Raw genomic sequence first — 7,627 nt, forward strand, 5'->3', positions numbered from 1 at the left:
TGCAGTAGTGTTCCTTGGGCGGTCTGAGCGAGGCATGTCATCGACAGTTCCTGTCTCTCTGTATGGCCTCCATGTCCGAACAACATCGCTTTGGTTCACTCCGAGACGTCTCTACACTTCCCTCGTTGAGAGCCCTTCCTGGCACAAAGTAACAATGCGGACGCGGACGAACCGCGGTATTGACAGTCTAGGCATGGGTGAACTACAGACAACACCAGCCATGTACATACTTCCTGGTGCAATGACTGGAACTGATCGTCTGCGGCCCACTTCCATCTAATAGGCGCAGCTCATGAATGGTTGTTTACATCTTTGGGCGTGTTTAGTGTCATCTCTGAACAGTCAAAGGGACTGTGTCTGTGATACAATATCCACAGTCAGTGTCTATCTTCTGGAGTTCTGGGAACCGGGGTGATGCATAACTTTTATTGGTGTGTGTAGAATAAGACGATAGCTTATAGAGTAACCTTAACAAAGGCTGCACATGAAGTAATTTGCACTGTGTGTTGTTACCACGTGCTCAAAAGTACAGTGGAAACTATTTAAGCAAGACTAAAACGATGTACCAGGTAACATCCGTGCATATTGCAGCATTTGTAACGAGATATGACGCAGCAGTTCATGAAAAACATGGTGACAGTTTACTACAGTAAGCACAAAGACGAAGTAATTATATTTATACTACATAATGTATCTAGTTGTTATATAATAAACCTGCTGTGTACGCAAACGTATAATAAATCCGATGTCACCATTTCGATTTTCTGAGTAGTGAGACAGTTAACACTGCAAGGTACCATTCATGGAGACATTAAACAGTGTTCCCCAAACATTCTTTCAAATCTGTTGACAGAGGTCACACACAATCTCTTCTGTAAAAATCAAGTTAACGGGCAATATCCCTCTAAGTACTTCACTTTGTTTGTTCTCGGTTTTCATTAGCCCCACATTGGGGCGGGAAAGCAGAGGGCACTTTGCTGCGACATAGACTGTTCCTTCCTAGTTGCCTTCCCCCTCACCGCTGGCTTCTGCTACATTGCGTCTGCTGCACATGCAAGCAACGTGGCCCTCAGTGTTGTGACATATTCTGAAGCACAACAGCACGCATCGTTTTAAAAACATTATCGTTAATGGAATTGCGTCAACATTGCGTGGCTGACTTGTTTATCTGCAAAGGACGTAAATACTTTAAATCCGTATATCTTTTTAGCATAGTCATACTTCTGCAGTAATAACGTTGAGGTTTATTTGTGTACTCGAAACGGCTAGAAAAATGGTTTATTAATGTTGGTGCTGTTCAGAAGCGTTTCTTCGTCATTGCACATGTTTCGTCCAGTTCTTTTTTTATTTTTAGGTGTGGAGGGCTGCTTTTATCTTATACTAGTTTTCAAATAGGATATGATGTCAACATTCATGTTTTATAAAAATGTTCACCTTTCGCGCTGATTTAGTAGATAAACAAGAAGACGATTAAAATCGGTGTCAACGATAAATTTGCTTAAAACTTGCAAGCAGACAATATATCCCAACGCGAACGAGAGAGAGAAGATAGAATAGGCCCACTGACAAGTGGTGTATGGTGACCAAAAACACAAATTTTTAGTTGCGTACACAGTTATTACCATTAATATACCATTAATATCATTCAGTACGCTATATGCACTGTCCTTTAACGCATATAATAATTGAATGCGAGAAACGGAACATGGCACGAAACGCTGGCAATGAGATACACTGGTACAGTAAATTTTTTTTCTGCCACCCAACATCACTGATCATTGTTTAGTGTTTAATGTTTATTGTTTATTTGTCCTTGTGTCAGTTTACATGATATCGAAAACGGCAAGTTAAAACAAGTAGGATTTTACGTTACTGGACTAGTTAGATTTATACAGGGGTAGACACATACCAGGTGTAATCTAAAAGTACCGGGAATCTTTGTTTTTCTTAAATAATCTCATTTATTCATAAACCATCAATTTTATCCCATTCAGAGTAATCCCCTCAGGTAAAATATACTTGTGTCAGCGCTTTTTCCAATCTTGGAAGCACTTCTGGAACTCTATTTTCGTTATGTCGTTCAGCTCGTTCAGCGACCCTGTTTTAATCAAATCAGTGGTGGCAAAACGACGTCTTTTTATGGTTCTCTTCAACCTTGGGAACAGAAAGAAGTAACAGACGGCCAAGTCCGGTGAATACGATGTCAGGGGCAACATAACGGTTTTGCTTTTCGCCAAAAAATCACGAACAAATATTGAAGTGTGAGCGGGAGCATTATCGTGATGCAGTTCCCAGGTGCGGTTTTCCCACAATTCTGGTCGTTTTCTTCGGATTTCTTCGCACAAACGGTGTATAACTTCCAGGTAGTATTCCTTACTGACCGTACTACTATAAGGTAGGAACTCATGATGTACTGTCCAATTGTAATCGAAGAAAACATGTTATCGAACTTGTCGATATTTTTCGGTACTTGCTCTTCAGGCAGTTTCCTCTGGAATGACTGGGCCTCGGTTTCGACGTAATACCAGTAGACTCATGTTTCTTCACCTGTTACAACCTTCTTTAGACGTTCTGGTCGTTGCCTACTTCATTCTGCAATTCCCGGGTGATGTCTACGGGACGTCGTTTTTGGTCAAAATTCAATAATTTCGGAACAAACTTTGCTACTAAGCGTTTCATGCCAAAAACATCCGAAAAAGTGCTTGGCAAGAGCCAAAGGGTAACCCAACATCATCAGCAGCCACGCTGATGGTGATTCGGCGATTTTCCAAAACCATTTTCCTTTCTTCTTCCGCATTGGCGTCAGTAATTGACGTGATACGGCATCCAGGATGATCGTCGTCTTCAGCGTCTCCTCGACCCTCTTTGAAACCTTTATACAACTCGCAAACTTGTCTTACTCCTAGTAGATTCGCCGAAAGCTACAGCCAGTATTTCAAATACGCTTCTGCGCTTTATTCCATTTCTGAAGCAAAATTTAATGCAAATTCTTTAATCCATCTTTTCCGAAAGAAAAAATTTGCCGAACAGTCGTAAGGACGTATAATAATTTAGACTGTCAGCAGTAAAGTAAATATTCAAAACAGCTGAAAATGCAATCTTACATCAGAAACACGTGTACCAACAAGACAAAAAAATTGGAAATCGGATGCATAAAGCCCGCAAAATTAAAAAATTGCCATTACTTTTTGAAAGCATCTCGTACAGAGAAATTATTCACGCTACTTTCAATAAGAAAAAAAAGGAAGTACATACATACGTACATTTTCACCTACGTACACAATATATGTTTCGCCTCCGCGTCATTTTTCTTTGAGTTCTACATGTTCCCCTAATTTCTTTCACGTTATGTGTAGTACTCTTCCACGTTTCTCTACTAACAATCGCCGGCCGGTTTGCCCGTGCGGTTCTAGGCGCTTCAGTCTGGAACCGCGCGACCGCTACGGTCGCAGGTTCGAACCCAGCCTCGGGCGTGGATGTATGTTATGTCCTTAGGTTAGTTAGGTTTAAGTGGTTCTAAGCTCTAGGGGGCTGATGACCTCGCATGTCAAGTCCCATAGTGCTCAGAGCCATTTGAGCCATCTACTAACAATGATAATATTTAAATACACATAAAACAGCACATGCCTGAGGGAGGCAAGCTTGGTCTCTGTTGCTAAATCATTGCTTTAGTCGCACACATTTACCCGAAAGTACAAACAGTTTGTGTTTAGTTGCTGTGATTTTTATTAGATATTCTGGTGTACTGTAGGGACCTTAGGCAGAAGCGGGAAGAACGGGAGCGAGATGTAAAAAGTGTTTCCCCGAACCCCACGTAAATCATTGCAGGTATTTTTCTGAGCTACCAACAGTATACCTGTTTTTTTTTCCTGTCGTCACTGTTAAACTCCGAGGATTTGCTTTCACGAAAGGGAAGTGCCCTTCCGTGAAGCAGGACTCACTACAAAGCAGAAAAGCGACGCAAACAGCGCACAGCGAAATGAGGGGACAGTTTGTAGCGAGAAGCCAGCGGATCCCCGCGGGACGCAGCAGCCAGCGGTAATGGAACACAAACACAGGCGGTGGGTGTTGACTCACGGCCGCCTGTCCCACAGGTAGCCCGCCACGGGAACCCACCCACCTCGTGTGACGTCACGCAGCCGCGCATCAATCACTACAAATTCAGCTGCCCTAAGGGACAGCTACATAGAAATAGAGGTCCAGCCACACCCTTTCTATCCAAACGCGATTATTTTTCTACCAGATCCGTGTAAAATTGATTTCTTGATGAATAATCAACGTGACAGATGCTGGTTCCAGTCTGAAACAGTACTTGTAGTGACAATTTTAACACTCTGGCGTACAGATTGTGCGGTCAAGAATCAGTAGTCTGTACAAGCACTGAACTGAATAGTGAACATTTATTTATTTGTTTATTTTCCGTTGTCGTTATCTAGTGAAACCATGCAGCTAAGTGTAACGACTTCCCAATCCCCTTTCCCCACATTGTCTACGTTGGTCCGAGAATTACCATTTTTTAGTAGATGTCAGCATTAGTCGTCTTAGATATGCACCCTATCTTGAAGAATATGGCGGAAGATCGAAGGATCAGTAGGTGAATAGTGATATTGAAATTAAAGCACAAGTGATGTATCGACATTTTAATCTATAGGCCAGAGATTTAAAAAAAAAAACGAAAAAGAAAAAAAACACATATCTGTGTTTGAAGAGCTTGGAATTTTGTAGAGCACTGAAATGAGGATCGTTCGCTGTTTGAACGACGTGGCACAGTGGATCTGCATTTGGGAAGTCGGCTGTTCAAATCTCCATGCATTCATCCAGAATCGAATATTTCGTGGTTTTCCTAAATCGCTTACTGTAAATGCGCACAATGTTCCATTGACATGGCTATGTCTCATTTCTTCCCACATTTTGAGCGTGTCTTTATCTCTAATCCTTCCTTCATTTCCTGTTTAAGAGAAGGTCCGGTACGACCACATTATGTCAATTCGTATCACTCTACACAGGTAACCGCTGTAAAGTTAGGTTAATAAAAACTTAGGAAATGGGCTCTAACTATCGATAATATTTAGCAATAAAGGCCGAATAAATTTAATGTTGGTTATTAACACATTCCATTCACTACACTGGAGAAATACAAATAACTAGAGCAGATAGCTTCTGGCCTTTAATTAAACATGCAGCACGAAAGTTCACTCTGGATTTTCTGAAAACCATGAGTATGTTCGAGCACAGTGTTTAGCCATAGTCTTGTCGCACAGCAAAACGGAATCAAACGCTTCCACAAGTCTCCCCTACTTTCACAAACTTATGTCTATTAATCAGAAGCGCAGCCAACATGCCATGTTCGTTCCACGCCGGAACATGAAGTAAGAACGTGAAGTAAGTAGAGGTTCAGAGCATTTTTAAGAAGTTAAAGTCTCTGAGACGCCACAGTTAACGTCCCGGCTCACGCTCGAATAGACTCAAAGGCTGTCGACGGACTCCATCATCGTCTTTAGGAGCCGACTATCGTGAACATTCTGGCAATAGATTATCGTCGTAAGCCAGGGTTTGTATCCGAAGTGAATGCGTCAAGCTAAACTAGAACTTTTTGTCCAATGACTTCGTCGCGAAAGACTCCGTACCAGCTAAGTAAATCTGCTTGCATCGATACACAGTATGTTGACACAGATGTTCAATGAGGTGACAAAGGTTATGGGATGGCGATATGCGCATATACAGATGAGGGTAGTATCGTGTACACAAGGTGCAAAAGGGCAGTGAGTTGGCAGAGCTGTCGTTTGTAATCAGGTGATTCATGTGAAAAGGTCTCCGACGTGTTACGGCCGCAGGATAGGAATTAACTGACTTTGAACACGGAACGGTAGTTGAAGCTGTACCCATGGGACATTCCATTTCGGAAATCGTTAGGGCATTCAATATTCCGAGATCCACAGCGTCAAGAGTGTGCCGAGAACACCAAATTTCAAGCATTACTTCTACCACTGACAACGCAGAACAGCAGCGTTTACGTAGAGTTGTCAGTGCTAACAGACAAGCAATTATGCGTGAAATAGAGCAGAAATCTATGTGGGACGTATGTCCAAGGTTAGGACAATGGCGAAATTTGGCGTTAATGGGCTACGGCAGCAACCGATTGATGAGAGTGCCTTTACTAACAGAACGACATCGCGTGCAGAGCCCCTCCTTGGCTCGTAACCATACCGGTTGGAAGATAAACTTCTGGAAAACCGTGAGCTGGTCAGGTGAGTCACGATTTCAGTTGGTAAGAGCTGATGGTAGAGTTCGAGTGTGACGCGCCCGCACGAAGCTGTGGACTCAAGTTGAAACTTCCTGGCAGATTAAAACTGTGTGCCGGGCCGAGACTCGAACTCGGGACCTTTGCCCTTCGCGGACAAGTGCTCTACCAGGAGAGCTTCTGTAAAGTTTGGAAGGTAGGAGACGAGGTACTGGCAGAAGTAAAGCTGTGAGGACGGGGTGTGAGTCGGGCTTGGGTAGCTCAGTTGGTAGAGCACTTGCCCGCGAAAGGCAAAGGTCCCGAGTTCGAGTCTCGGCCCGGCACACAGTTTTAAACTGCCAGGAAGTTTCATATCAGCGCACACTCCGCTGCAGAGTGAAAATCTCATTATGCACTCAAGTTGTCCACAAGGCACTGTTTAAGCTGGTGGCGGCTCCATGGTGGTGAGGGCTATGTTTACATGGAACAGACTGCATCCTCGGGTGCAACTGAACCGATCATTGATTAGAAATGGTCGTGTTCGGCTACTCGGAGACTATCTGCAGTCATTTATGGACTTCACGTTCCGAAATAACATTGGAAACGCCACCGGGCCTTAATTGTTCGCGATTGGTTTGATAATATACTGAACAATTCGAGCGAATGATTTGGTCACCGGTCGAACATTTATGGGACATAATCGAGAGGCCAGTTCGTGCACAAAATCCTGCACCGGCAACGCTTCCGCAATCAGGGACGGCTATAGATGCAGTATGACTCAGTATTTTTGCAGGGGACTTACAAAGGTCTGTTGAGTCCATGTCACGTCCAATTGCTGCACTACGCAGGGCGAAAGGAGATTCGACACGATGTTAGGAGATATCCTACGACCTATGTCACCTCAGTCTATATCTGCAGTTCTCAGCCTCTCCGGATTTTGAGTGATGTTATCAAAAAAATGTTCAAATATGTGTGTGAAATCTACTGGGACTTAACTGCTAAGGTCATCAGTCCCTAAGCTTACACACTACTTAACCTAAATTATTCTAAGGACAAACACACACACCCATGCCCGAGGGACCAGCCGCACAGTCCGTGACTGCAGCGCCTAAAACCGCTCGGCTAATACTGAGCGGCAGTGATGTTATCACTCACACACTAATTCACAGTGTTCTTTCTGGATACCTCTATTATGTAAGCTGTCAATCAGACTGGCACTATGTTCCACAACACGACTTGAATCCCAACCACTGCGTTTCTTTAGACTGTCTATCCATCTCTCACTGCCCGAGCCAAAACCTTTCTCCTCCATTCAGTTCCTCTAATTTATCCCACCCGCGCACTTTGTTAGAGTAGGCTCGGTAATGTCTTTTTCTCTGTCTTCTGGCTAGTTTGAAATGACCCGCA

At 43.4% G+C, this 7,627-nt stretch overlaps 1 non-coding gene across 1 annotated transcript; it reads left to right on the forward strand.

The window, feature by feature from the left end:
* The first annotated feature begins 6,490 nt into the window (after positions 1-6,490).
* Trnas-cga lies at positions 6,491-6,566 on the forward strand. The gene has a single exon. It is a non-coding gene; the product is annotated as a tRNA-Ser (tRNA).
* The last annotated feature ends 1,061 nt before the right edge of the window (positions 6,567-7,627 follow it).

Source organism: Schistocerca piceifrons, chromosome 1 (genome assembly GCF_021461385.2).
Source record: "Schistocerca piceifrons isolate TAMUIC-IGC-003096 chromosome 1, iqSchPice1.1, whole genome shotgun sequence".
NCBI classification, from domain to species: domain Eukaryota; kingdom Metazoa; phylum Arthropoda; class Insecta; order Orthoptera; family Acrididae; genus Schistocerca; species Schistocerca piceifrons.